We start from the raw sequence: 15,034 nt of genomic DNA, 5'->3' as shown, positions 1-15,034 counted from the left end.
ACCATATTTGACAGTGGGGATGGTGTGTTCAGAGTGATGTGCAGTGTTAGTTTTCCGCACACATAGCGTTTTGCGTTTTGGCCAAAAAGTTCCATTTTGGTCTCATCTGACCAGAGCACCTTCTTCCACATGTTTGCTGTGTCTCCCACAAGGCTTGTGGCAAACTGAAAATGGGACTTCTTATGCTTTTCTGTTAACAATGGCTTTCCTCTTGCCACTCTTCCATAAAGGCCAACTTTGTGCAGTGCACGACTAGTAGTTGTCCTATGGACAGATTCCCCCACCTGAGCTGTAGATCTCTGCAGCTCGTCCAGAGTCACCATGGGCCTCTTGACTGCATTTTTGATCAACGCTCTCCTTGTTCGGCCTGTGCGTTTAGGTGGATGGCCTTGTCTTGGTAGGTTTACAGTTGTGCCATACTCCTTCCATTTCTGAATGATTGCTTGAACAGTGCTCAGTGGAACAGTGGAATGTTCAAGGCGTTGGAAATCTTTTTGTAGCCTAAGCCTGCTTTACATTTCTCAATAACTTTATCCCTGACCTGTCTGGTGTGTTCTTTGGACTTCATGGTGTTGTTGCTCCCAATATTCTCTTAGACAACCTCTGAGGCCGTCACAGAGCAGCTGTATTTGTACTGACATTAGATTACACACAGGTGCACTCTGTTTAGTCATTAGCACTCATCAGGCAATGTCTATGGGCAACTGACTGCACTCAGACCAAAAGGGGCTGAATAATTACGCACACCTCACTTTGCAGTTATTTATTTGTAAAAAATGTTTGGAATCATGTATGATTTTCGTTCCACTTCTCACATGTACACCACTTTGTATTGGTCTTTCACATGGAATTCCAATAAAATTGATACATGTTTGTGGCAGAAATATGACAAAATGTGGAAAACCTTCAAGGGGGGCAAATACTTTTGCAAACCACTGTAGATGTATACATCAGTCAAGAAAGAGGGACAAATGAGGAAGACAGAGGGACAGGGTCCCTAAAGAGGTACTGTCCCTCCAAAGCAGGGATAGTTGGGAGGCGGGAGCTATGAAATGCTGCAAGAGACAGCTATGTGTTACAAGGCTAGCAAACATGCACAGTAATACTTGAACATCTAGTTGAAGAAACCAGTGTGAAAACCTTGTATTAAAGCTGTGCTTACCGTTATACAGCCTGACAGTATATGCTGTGCCAAGAATTAATCTTGTATTAATAGATATAACATATATATTACAGTATAGTATATACATCACTGGCAAGGTGTGCTTAATCGCACAGCTCCACGTTACCAGCGCGAGGCATCTGCATCACCTGCGGGACGGAAACACGATCTCCGTGGGCACAGGAAGCAGCGCTCATGCGACAAAAGGATGGAGGAGGTCGGTGTGTCTCTGCTGTACACAGCCGAGGGGGACGAGACTAAGAGCATCCCACCGAGTATCCTGGAACCAGGAACGGTATGTATGCCGGCAGCATTGTGTGCAGAGCTCCCCCTTGTCGACATTACTAGGAAAATGTCCATTGAACTTGTGTGCGGAGCTCCCCCTTGTGGCCGTACTGTCAGAATGTCCATTGAACTTGTGTGCGGCTCTCCCCGCGTGGCCGTACTGTGAGATTGTTAGGTTTTGCAGATGCAAATACTGTAAATACCAGGAGACGGTTCTATCGGAGGGGGCTGTGAGAAAGCGCGTGTATAATCTGAGTGTGGGGAACAGGGGCGTAGCAATAGGGGTTGCAGAGGTTGCAACCGCATCGGGGCCCCAGAGAGGCCCCGAAGGGCCCTCCCTCAACTGCAGTATTAGCTCTCAACTGCAGTATTAGCTCGTAATAATAACTTCTATAGATACTTTAAATAGTAGTAAACATGAACACACTGCTCCCCATTCCCTCTGACACTGTAGTTGCCATTGGCGGGTTTTGGTGCGACGTATCAATTGTTATGTATAGAGTGTTTGGGGGGGCCCCATGTAAAACTTGCATCGGGGCCTACAGCTCTTTAGCTACTCCACTGGTGGGGAATACTGAAGTCTAAGCTAATGACAGTCTAGCTAAGTAATCACATTACAATAGGGAGTTTAATCATCAAAACAAGGTAACTGCTGGGTAGAGATGGCATAATTCTATGGCATTAGTGTTTATATAGCACCGACATGTTTCGCAGCGCTGTACAGAGTATATGATCTTGTCACTTAACTGTCCCTCAGAGGAGCTCACAATCTAATCTCTACTGTAGTCATATGTCTATGTATATATGGTGTAGTGCGTGTATCGTAGAGTGCCTGGAGGAAACTCACACAGACACGGGGAGAAGGTAGAACACGGACATGGCTAAAGCAGTGGCCATTAGACATTGAAGTTGGCCCACCACTTTGTCCCAGTGTTTAATTCTCCCCATTTTGTACTGGAGTTTGCATCCCCTGCCGTAGAGCCTTCCCGTTCCTCTCTATGTCCCCTCGTTCCACTGCCGCCGCCCCCGTTCCAGTTTTCAACTTTAATGTGGACGAGGCCTTTGGGTATCCTCGGAGGGCCACTGAAGTACTCGGGTGTCCAAGTACTTCCAAAGACAAGCAGCTCCGTACTAGAAGACCTGAAGCAGCAGCCAGCGGTAGATTTGAACAATGGCCCCGGCAGTGGAACGAGGGGACACAGAGGAACGGGAAGGCTATTAGGGATCCAGAGTCTTCCCTCTTCTGAGGGGAGTATCTTACTTTTTTTATAGCAAGTTACAGCTGTCCTTTTTTGGTTGGCGCTCCACAATACAATATCAGAAACATGCCGTGTAAATAAACCTTCTAGCACTGTTCCTATGCTGTCCACTGACCAGTCCCATAATCCCTTGAGGGTGAGGCGAGTCATTCGATAGTAAGGCCCAACCGAACCCGGCACACACAATATGGCCGCAAACTGTCAGCAGCTGCTGCTCATTACGCCTTGCAGTCACCTCCCACTGTCAGTCCCACAATTATAATGTAGCTCAGAACAATATAAATTTAATTCATCTTCGGTCTGTGGATCCACACACACTGCACATTCCTCTTCACACACAGGCCCAACAGGGAGATGGAACATGACAGCTATCCTTCGATTCTTCTTAAAGGACCATTATTGCAAAACAATTTGAAAATGTAAAATATATGTACCGTATTTTTCGGACTATAAGACGCACTTTTTCTCCCCCAAAGGTGGGGGGGGGGGAAGTTGGTGCGTCTTATAGTCCGAATACTAAATTTTGTGACTGCCACTGTCCTTCCCCTTGACCCCTCTGGTGTCTGCTGTCATCCCCTCTGGTGTACACTGCCCCTCCCCCCCTCTGGTATCGCTGTCCCCATCCCCGTGACCCCTTTGATGTCCTCTGTCCCTTTAACAAAGATACTGTGAGCGCTGCAGATTACTAGCAAGTACCGGTATATACACACCGAGGGAAGGGGCCACACATCTTCACATATCCCTCCTCCACGCCGGTGTCCTTTGCCCCCCGATAGAGAACGCTGCTGGTTACCGGCAAGTTTTTTCAGAACACGGGAAGGAGCCACACAGCATCGGAACGCAATACCCAATCAGGCAGGGGGCGCTGCGCGAGCCGGCCAATCACAGCACTCTCTTCTCACTGCTTCCTTCCAATCACCAGCCCGGCTGATAGAGCCCTTGTCCCGCCCTCGAGACTATCGGGAAGTCTGTGATTGGCCGGCTCGCGCAGCGCCCCCTGCCTGATCGGGCATTGCGTTCTGAAGCTGTGTGGCTCCTTCCCGTGTTCTGAAAAAACATGCCGGTAACCTTCAGTGTTTTCCGTCGGGGGGCAAAGGATTACGAAGTGGAGGAGGGATATGTGAAGATGTGTGGCCCCTTCCCTCGGTGTGTATATACCGGTATTTGCTAGTAATCTGCAGCGCTCACAGTATCTATTTTAAAGGGACAGAGGACAGCAGAGGGGTCACGAGGATGGGGACATCGATACCAGAGGGGGGGGGGGGACAGTGTACACCAGAGGGGATGACAGACACCAGAGGGGTCACGGGGATGGGGGACAGCGATACCAGAGAGGGGGGGTGGTACCCCAGAGGGGATGATGGGCAGGGGACAGCAGACACCAGAGGGGGAACAGTGTACCCCAGAGGGGATGATGGGCAGGGACAGCAGACACCAGAGGGGATGATGGGCAGGGGACAGCAGACACCAGAGGGGGGGGGGGCAGCAGACACCAGAGGGGGAACAGTGTACCCCAGAGGGGATGATGGGCAGGGGACAGCAGACACCAGAGGGGGGGTTGGGGGGACAGTGTACACCAGAGTGGATGATGGGCAGGGGGACAGCGATACCCTAGGGGGCCAAAGACAGGTGGAAGGGACACAGAATTCTGGAAGCCACCTGCTGGCATTGGTAATGAAAAGCAGCATCTCTCCAGCAAGGCACCCTCCTGGTAGCTCTGTCTTCCCTCTCCATATTAGGATGCGATCATCCTAGTGGCCAGCCAGCTGAGAGGCTGATTTCTTTGCGATCTGCTGCTATAGACAGGACTTAGCTGAAGCGCTGCTAAAGGAGCTAATTAGCTAATCGCAATAGTTTGCAGTTTCTGTGATTTTATCAGAGAAGCCACTGGAGGACAGAGTATGCAGGGACAGGGGGACAGAGGAGGACATGGGGGATACAGGAGGAAATAAGGACACAAGATATACAAGGAAGGCACAAGGGGGACAATAAATGGGGCAGAACATATACAAGATGCTCCTGGACCATGGACGCACCAGGTTTAGTATATATTTTTTTCCCATGATTTTTATGCTCTAAACTTGGGTGCGTCTTATAGTCCGGAGCGTCTTATAGTCCGAAAAATACGGTAAACACATAAATAAGAATCACGTTTCTCCCAGAGTAAAATGAGCTCTAAATTAATTTTCTACTATGTTGCTGTCACTTATGGTTAGCAGCAGAAAGCTGGCCGAACTGACAGGATTTGGACTAGTCCATATCCTCATGGGGGATTCTCAGCATGGCCTTTATTAAGACACTCCCTGAAAAGCATTTTAATTTGGGAGAAACGTACTTCTTATTTGTATGTGTTGACATAGATTTTACATTTTACGACTTTCGCAATAAAGGTACTTTTAAAGGACAACTGAAGAGAGAGGTATATGGAGGCTGCCATGTTTATTACCTTTTAAGAAATACCAGTTGCCTGGCAGCCTTGCTGACCCTTGGCCTCTAATACTTTCGTCCATAGACCCTGCACAAGCATGCAGCAGATCAGGTGTTTGACATTATTGTCAGATCTGAAAGATTAGCTCCATGCTTGTTTCTGGTATTATACAGACACTTCTTCAGCCAAGCAGACCAGCAGGGCTGCCAGGCAACTGGTATTGTTTAAAAGGAAGTAAACATGGCAGCCTCCATAGTCTTCTCACTTCAGTTGTCCTTTAAGGGGTCGTGGAGCTTCACATCACAAAGCATCACAACTGATGTATCCTTCACATTGCTCCAGCAAAAAAGAGATGAGAGGCGCAATTCTATCCCCCATGTGCACACCTCATGTCATGGAAAGTGTGTGGGGTAGACTTTATAGCTCCAGCAGCACAGGACTGATTCATTCCTATGGGAGGGTCAGGTGCATGGACAGCAGTGTGATCTGAGCTCAGAGGTAATTGTGCAGGGAACGTACAGCAATTTTACCATTAGGAGCGCAGTAGGAGGACCGCCCATTAACCCATTAGTGCCTTGTGTGTTACCGTGGTAATATTGCAGGGAGCACACGGCAACTTCACCAGACTTACATCAGCCCCTAAGGAGGCACCAAAGTGACACATTGTAAATTATTCAGGATACTCACGTTTACCATAATTATTTTGCTTTCAGCATCAGAATCACTTCCTATATCTATACACAGTATTTTGCAATATATTGGTATGTAGCCCTTCCCTCCCAATGATGTCACAGCCTAGGCTATTTAAATATGCAGAATTCTCCTCCCACAGCATTCTGGGAGACCAGGTATTATTTTCCCTGGCTTCAGGACTCCCGGTAAACAAGCATTCCACAGAGATGCACCTGACAGCAATAAAGATTTCAGAATGCAAATTGGAGTGAGGAAAGATTTTAAAATGGGCAAACACTGACCAGATAATTTATAAAGTTATATTGTACGTAATAAGCTATTTTACTAAAGGTGCCCATAAACAGTACAATTTTTAAACCAGATGCCATATTTCAATGCAATTTTCACGATCGAAAATAATTGGAAGGTAATTATCGATTGTTTACAATTAATGAATGATTCTGTCTTCAAATTCCATCATAAAATGCAACTTTTGGATCGATTTTATCCTACTCAGCAATCTACCAAAGAATCGTTTCTTATTGATTGCCTTCAAAAACAACTAATTTTCTATACAAATCGATCATTTTCTATTCAAAACGCTCATAAAATCACATCGAAAGATCGCATTTGGTGAAAAAATTGTACTGTTAATGGGCACCTTAATTACAATATTTTCAGTACAGTTCCTTTTAATGTTGCTGTACTCTAAAACTAGTTTCCCAAGATCACATTCTACCATGTGTGCGGAGGTACACGCTAGATCGTGATTGTTGGAAAACGAGCAATCCCTGACGGTTAGTGATGAGTGAACGTTGTTGATGCATATTTTAAGTCAGTAACGGCATGACGATGGTCTGCCAATCGGATCATTACCAGAAGTGCGAAGAAGAGGACCCAGAAGTGTGACATTTGCCACACTCGTCTAAACCAATCCTCCGGGACAGATCGGTCTACATGGACAATAATTGCTCTTTTACCATGACTGGGACACTTTTTTTTATACACAATTCACAACTGAACCGTCATTTATCATTAGTTTCCGATGACAGCAGCCTATCTTGTGTACCCATCGCCACCCGTAGGCTTGCCTAACCCTTTAATGCCCCCCCACGGTGCCTAACCATTGACCACCTCCCTCAGCGGAGACTAATTCTTAACACCCTCCCACTCCTGCCTCCAAGCTTCAATTAGCAGCAATAGCTGGAAATTTGGGGCTAGCTGCTATTTTATCATTGCGGCGTATAAAGGTGCCCTGTATTTCACGTTTTTAAGAATAAATACATTGTATTCTTTCCCAGGTCAAAGAGTTCACTTCCTGACTTGCATCAGGAAGTGAATGAAAAAAACCGCTGTGGAAAAGTGCTTTTAACAAAAACGCAGTGCGCAGTAAAAAAAAATGCACAAAAATGTAAAACGTTTGCACTTTCGTTTTTAGATGTGAACAAGGTCTGAAAGTGCCAGGCTTAAAGAGACTAAGAGATGAAATTAACTCAAGCTCTGATACTTACCCGGGGCTTCCTGCCGACCAATAATTGTGTTCAAGTCCCATGCCGTCCTCCCGTGGTCTGCTGTTCAGCCACGGTGAGCTCCGTCTCCAGCTTCACTGACGTCAGTCCGGTGCGGCTAGGAAAGCGGTGTGGCTAGCAAAGCGGTGCGTGTCGCATTTTCTGGGCAATTCCGCCTCAAAGAAAGGTATAGAAAAATCGGCGAACGCATACAAAACGTGCATTAAGGCGTTTGCGTCCGCGTTTTTAAGAATAAATACATTGTATTTATTCTTTTCCAGGTCAAAGAGTTCACTTCCTGATTTGCATCAAAGACTGGATTTCTAATCCGCTCTGGAAAAAAAGCTTAGAAAACTGCTAACCACAAAGGGTATCAGAAAAAAAGACCGCTCAAAAAAAGCCCAACACGGACGGACACGCAAACGGAACACAATGTGAACAAGGCCTCAGTCATGTTCCTTTGGGGCAAACTATATGATTGACATGGGTGACCTGGGTTTGGGACGTGGTGAAAAGCAGGGGCTTAACTAAACACCATGGTACCCTCAGCGTGACTTCGATGTGCCCCCCTTCCCCCCCATGCTCACACCCCTCGCCTTGGTGACTCACACAGCCTGGTGGGAACCATTTTGCAAGAGTCATATAACTAGTGTGGCCATCACTGTGGGTGTCCTCCTGGCACTCCAGTTTCCACACGCATCCCAAAATCATACAGATAAGCTATTTGGCTTTCCACTACAATTGACCTTAGGATGGACATATGATTTGAAGGATTAGATTGTGAGCTCCTTTGAGGACCATGATGATGTACTCTGTAAAAGCATTATATATTAAAAGCATGTGTGTATATATATATATATATATATATGTATGTATGTATGTGTGTGTGTGTGTGTGTGTGTATATATATATATATATATATATATATATATATATATATATATATATATATATATATATATATATATATATATATATATATATATATATATATATATATATATACAGGATCTTCTCAAAAAATTAGCATATTGTGATAAAGTTCATTATTTTCTGTAATGTACTGATAAACATTAGACTTTCATATATTTTACATTCAAATACACACAACTGAAGTAGTTCAAGCCTTTTATTGTTTTAATATTGATGATTTTGGCATAGAGCTCATGAAAACCCACATTTCCTATTTCAAAAAATTAGCATATTTCATCCGACCAATAAAAGAAAAGTGTTTTTAAAACAAAAAAAGTCAACCTTCAAATAATTATGTTCAGTTATGCACTCAATACTTGGTCGGGAATCCTTTTGCAGAAATGACTGCTTCAATGCGGCGTGGCATGGAGGCAATCAGCCTGTGGCACTGCTCAGATGTTATGGAGGCCCAGGATGCTTCGATAGCGGCCTTAAGCTCATCCAGAGTGTTGGGTCTTGCGTCTCTCAACTTTCTCTTCACAATATCTCACAGATTCTCTATGGGGTTCAGGTCCGGAGAGTTGGCAGGCCAATTGAGCACAGTAATACCATGGTCAGTAAACCATTTACCAGTGGTTTTGGCTCTGTGAGCAGGTGCCAGGTCGTGCTGAAAAATGAAATCTTCATCTCCATAAAGCTTTTCAGCAGATGGAAGCATGAACCCACTTTTGAACCAGAAACAGCAGCAGAAGCGCCTGACCTGGGCTACAGAGAAGCAGCACTGGACTGTTGCTCAGTGGTCCAAAGTACTTTTTTCGGATGAAAGCAACTTTTACATGTCATTCGAAAATCAAGGTGCCAGAGTCTGGAGGAAGACTGGGGAGAGGGAAATGCCAAAATGCCTGAAGTCCAGTGTCAAGTACCCACAGTCAGTGATGGTCTGGGGTGCCATGTCAGCTGCTGGTGTTGGTCCACTGTGTTTTATCAAGGGCAGGGTCAATGCAGCTGGCTATCAAGAGATTTTGGAGCACTTCATGCTTCCATCTGCTGAAAAGCTTTATGGAGATGAAGATTTCTTTTTTCAGCACGACCTGGCACCTGCTCACAGTGCCAAAACCACTGGTAAATGGTTTACTGACCATGGTATTACTGTGCTCAATTGGCCTGCCAACTCTCCTGACCTGAACCCCATAGAGAATCTGTGGGATATTGTGAACAGAAAGTTGAGAGACGCAAGACCCAACACTCTGGATGAGCTTAAAGAGAAGGTTCAGGGAGGGTGGGGAAAAATAAAAATCAATTTCCACTTACCTGGGGCTTCCTCCAGCCCGTGGCAGGCAGGAGGTGCCCTCGCCGCCGCTCCGCAGGCTCCCGGTGGTCTCCGGTGGCCGACCCGACCTGGCCAGGCCGGCTGCCAGGTCGGGCTCTTCTGCGCTCCAAGTCCTTGTACTTCTGCGTCCCACGCCGGCGCGCTGACGTCATCGGACGTCCGCCGGGCTGTACTGCGCATGCGCAGAACTACTGCGCATGCGCAGTACAGCCCGGCGGACGTCCGATGACGTCAGAGCGCCGGCGTGGGACGCAGAAGTACAAGGACTTGGAGCGCAGAAGAGCCCGACCTGGCAGCCGGCCTGGCCAGGTCGGGTCGGCCACCGGAGACCACCGGGAGCCTGCGGAGCGGCGGCGAGGGCACCTCCTGCCTGCCACGGGCTGGAGGAAGCCCCAGGTAAGTGGAAATTGATTTTTATTTTTTCCCCACCCTCCCTGAACCTTCCCTTTAAGGCTGCTATCGAAGCATCCTGGGCCTCCATAACACCTGAGCAGTGCCACAGGCTGATTTGAATCTAAAATATATATAAGTCTAATGTTTATCAGTACATTACAGAAAATAATGAACTTTATCACAATAATTTTTTGAGAAGATCCTGTATATATATATATATATATATATATGTATATATATATATATATATATATATATATATATATATATATATATATATATACACATACATACATACACACACACACACACACACACACACACACACACACACACACACACACACACACACACACACACACGCACACACACACACAGGGACTGCTAAGATTACCCCTCTGGTGAGAATGTGCCTTGAGTTACCTTCTGGTCCAGCACCCTGTGGAAAGAGCGTGACGGGCTGATAATAAAAGTTGGAGTTACCGTTTTGTCTGGCGCCCTGTGGTAGAAGCAAAACGCGCTGAAAATTAAATTTTTAGTTACATTAGTTACATTAGCTTTTGGTCCGGCGCCCTGTGGAAAGAGTGCGACGGGCTGATAATAAAATTTTGAGTTATCTTTTGGTTCGGCGCCCTTTAGTAGGTGCGCGACGGGCTGATAATACAATTTTGCGTTACCTTTTGGTCCGGCGTCCTGTGGCATGACCAAGATGGGCTGATAATATAATTTTGAATTACCTTACAACTAATTAGGGCCCTTATACAGCACTTTTCGATCTAAAAATCGATTCGTTTCCTTTTTGTCATAAGTAACAGCACTGCGATGAACATGTAAATCACAGTTCTGGGTCTTTGCTAGTGCTATTGGTATTTCTGGATTGGCAATTGTCGGCCAGCATTTTCTTTGTTTTGTTTGCAGTCTTATGCTTTTTACCTTTTTGGTGAGGCTTGGTATGGCTGTAGGGGAGGAGGAGGCCATAAGTCGAATTTGGGGGTATATTTAAATCATTTTAAATATGCCCCTGAGTTCTACTCTTTAGGTTGCAGCAATTTGTGCAATGCGTGCAGTATTTTGTTGGCAGTTGAGATGCCATTCTCAAACGGGCTGATAATATAATTTAACCACTTAAGCCCAACTGGACGAGATTTCTCGTCCAGTTGGGCTGCGCGCACTCCCGCGGGTCGCGCGCGCGCCCCGCTGCTGGCCGCTAGCCCACCGATCAGTGAAAGGGATTATAAATCCCTTTCGCTGATTGGACCCCCCCCCTGAGAAAAGCCGACAGCGTCTCTTCAGACGCTGCGGCTTTTCTGAGCTCTGGTCTCCTTTCTTCTGCCTGGGAGCGAGATCGATCGCTCCCAGGACTTTTTGATTCTGGCCATCTTGTGGCCAAATAGCAAATTACACCTAAAAATAAAAAGTTTTAAGAATAAACCTATAAATATATTAAAAAAAACCTGTTTACCTCCCACACCAAAAAATACCCACATACAAGTTTAAATAAAAAAAAAAAAAAAATTACAATAATAATAAAAAAAAAAAAACATAAATAGTTACCTAAGGGTCTGAACTTTTTAAATATTCATGTCAAAGGAGTATATCAATATGATTTAATAAATTATGGGCTTCTAAACAGTGATGGACGCAAAACGGAAAAAATGCACCTTTATTTCCAAATAAAATATTGTCGCCATACATTGTGATAGGGACATAATTTTAACAGTGAAATACCCGGGGTATATGGGCAAATGCAATATGTGAGTTTTAATTATAGAGGCATGTATTATTTTAAAACTATAATGGCTGAAAACTGAGAAATAATGAATTTTTTCCATTTTTTTCTTATTCTTCCTGTTAAAATGCATTTACAGTAAAGTGGCTCTTAGCAAAATATACCACCCACAGAAAGCCTAATTGGTGGCGGAAAAAACAAGATATAGATCAATTAATTGTGATGAGTAGTGATAAAGTTATTGGCAAATGAATGGGGGGTGAAAGTTGCTCGGATGTAAAAAAATGTCAACCCTTCGGGCTTAAGTGGTTAAAGTTACCTTTTGGTCCGGCGCCCATTGGTAGGAGCGCGATGGGCTGATAATATAATTTTGCGTTAACTTTTGATCCGGCATCCTGTGGCATGACCAAGACGGGCTGATAATATAATTTTGAATTACCTTACCTAAAGTACTGTGCCAAAAAAGAATATAAAAATATCTTAGAAGAGAACAACTAATTAGGGCCCTTATACAGCACTTTTGGATCTAAAAATCAAATTGTTTCCTCTTTGTCATTAGTAACAGCACTGCGATTAACATGTAAATCGCAGTTCTGGGTCTTTGCTAGTGCTATTGGTATTTCTGGAATGGCAATTGTCGGCCGGCACTTTCTTTGTTTTGTTTGCACTCTTATGATTTTTACCTTTTTGGTGAGGCTTGGTATGGCTGTAGGGGAGGAGGAGGCCATAAGTCGAATTTGGGGGTATATTTAAATCATTTTAAATATGCCCCTGAGTTCTACTCTTTAGGTTGCAGCAATTTGTGCAATGCGTGCAGTATTTTGTAGGCAGTTGAGATGCCATTCTCAAACGAGCTAATAATATAATTTTGAGTTACCTTTTGGTCCGGCGCCCTGTGGAAAGAGCGCGACGGGCTGATAATAAAAGTTGGAGTTACCGTTTGGTCTGGGGCCCTGTGGTAGGAGCACGACAGGCTGAAAATGTGATTTTTTAGTTACATTAATAACATTTGCTTTTGGTCCGGTGCCCTGGGGAAAGAGCGCAACGGGCTGATAATAAAATTTTGAGTTATCTTTTGGTCCGGCGCCCTTTAGTAGGTGCGCGACGGGCTGATAATATAATTTTGAGTTACCTTTTGGTCCAGCGCCCTGTGGTAGGAGCGTGACGGCCTAGAAATGTAATTTTTTTATTACATTAGTTACATTAGCTTTTGGTCCGGCGCCCTGTGGAAAGAGGGCGATGGGCTGATAATAAAATTTTGAGTTATCTTTTGGTCCGGTGCCCTTTAGTAGGTGCGCGACGGGCTGATAATATAATTGTGAGTTACCTTTTGGTCCGGCGTCCTGTGGCATGACCAAGATGGGCTAATAATATAATTTTGAATTACCTTACCTAAAGTAATGTGCCACAAAATAATATAAAAATATCTTAGAAGAGAACAACTAATTAGGGCCCTTATACAGCATTTTCGATCTAAAAATCGATTTGTTTCCTTTTTGTCATTAGTAACGGCACTGCGATGAACATGTAAATCACAGTTCTGGGTCTTTGCTAGTGCTATTGGTATTTCTGGAATGGCAATTGTCGGCCAGCATTTTCTTTGTTTTGTTTGCAGTTATGCTTTTTACCTTTTTGGTGAGGCTTGGTATGGCTGTAGGGGAGGAGGAGGCCATAAGTCGAATTTGGGGGTATATTTAAATCATTTTAAATATGCCCCTGAGTTCTACTCTTTAGGTTGCAGCAATTTGTGCAATGCGTGCAGTATTTTGTTTCTAGTTGAGATGCCATTCTCAAGCGAGCTGATAATATAATTTTGAGTTACCTTTTGGTCCGGTGCCCTGTGGAAAGAGCGCGACGGGCTGATAATAAAAGTTGGAGTTACCGTTTGGTCTGGCGCCCTGTGGTAGGAGCACGACAGGCTGAAAATGTGATTTTTAGTTACATTATTAACATTTGCTTTTGGTCTGGCGCCCTGTGGAAAGAGCGCGACGGGCTGATAATAAAATTTTGAGTTATCTTTTGGTCCGGCGCCCTTTAGTAGGTGCGCGACGGGCTGATAATATCATTTTGAGTTACCTTTTGGTCCGCCGTCCTGTGGCATGACCAAGTTGGGCTAATAATATAATTTTGAATTACCTTACCTAAAGTAATGTGCCACAAAATAATATAAAAATATCTTAGAAGAGAACAACTCATTAGGGCCCTTATACAGCATTTTCGATCTAAAAATCGATTTGTTTCCTTTTTGTCATTAGTAACGGCACTGCGATGAACATGTAAATCACAGTTCTGGGTCTTTGCTAGTGCTATTGGTATTTCTGGAATGGCAATTGTCGGCCAGCATTTTCTTTGTTTTGTTTGCAGTCTTATGCATTTACCTTTTTGGTGAGGCTTGGTATGGCTGTAGGGGAGGAGGAGGCCATAAGTCGAATTTGGGGGTATATTTAAATCATTTTAAATATGCCCCTGAGTTCTACTCTTTAGGTTGCAGCAATTCTTGCAATGCGTGCAGTATTTTGTTGGCAGTTGAGATGCCATTCTCAAACGAGCTGATAATATAATTTTGAGTTACCTTTTGGTCCAGCGCCCTGTGGTAGGAGCGTGACGGCCTAGAAATGTAATTTTTTATTACATTAGTTACATTTGCTTTTGGTCCGGCGCCCTGTGGAAAGAGCGCGACGGGCTGATAGTAAAAGTGTGAGTTACCGTTTGGTCTGGCGCCCTGTTGTAGAAGCAAAACGCGCTGAAAATTTAATTTTTTGTTACATTAGTTACATTAGCTTTTGGTCCGGCGCCCTGTGGAAAGAGCGCGACGGGCTGATATTAAAATTTTAAGTTATCTTTTGGTCCGGCGCCCTTTAGTAGGTGTGCGACGGGCTGATAATATAATTTTGAGTTACCTTTTGGTCGAGCGCCCTGTGGTAGGAGCGTGACGGCCTAGAAATGTAATTTTTTATTACATTAGTTACATTAGCTTTTGGTCCGGCGCCCTGTGGAAAGAGCGCGACGGGCTGATAATACAATTTTGAGTTATCTTTTGGTCCGGCGCCCTTTAGTAGGTGCGCGACGGGCTGATAATATAATTTTGCATTACCTTTTGGTCCGGCGTCCTGTGGCATGGCCAAGATGGGCTAATAATATAATTTTGAATTACCTTACCTAAAGTAATGTGCCACAAAATAATATAAAAATATCTTAGAAGAGAACAACTAATTAGGGCCCTTATACAGCATTTTTCGATCTAAAAATCGAATCGTTTCCTTTTTGTCATTAGTAACAGCACTGCGATGAACATGTAAATCGCAGTTCTGGGTCTTTGCTAGTGCTATTGGTATTTCTGGAATGGCAATTGTCGG

The sequence above is a fragment of the Hyperolius riggenbachi genome, chromosome 10 (genome assembly GCF_040937935.1).
Source record: "Hyperolius riggenbachi isolate aHypRig1 chromosome 10, aHypRig1.pri, whole genome shotgun sequence".
Taxonomy (NCBI): domain Eukaryota; kingdom Metazoa; phylum Chordata; class Amphibia; order Anura; family Hyperoliidae; genus Hyperolius; species Hyperolius riggenbachi.
The sequence above is the reverse complement of the archived record's forward strand: the minus strand, read 5'-3'. Positions refer to the sequence as shown.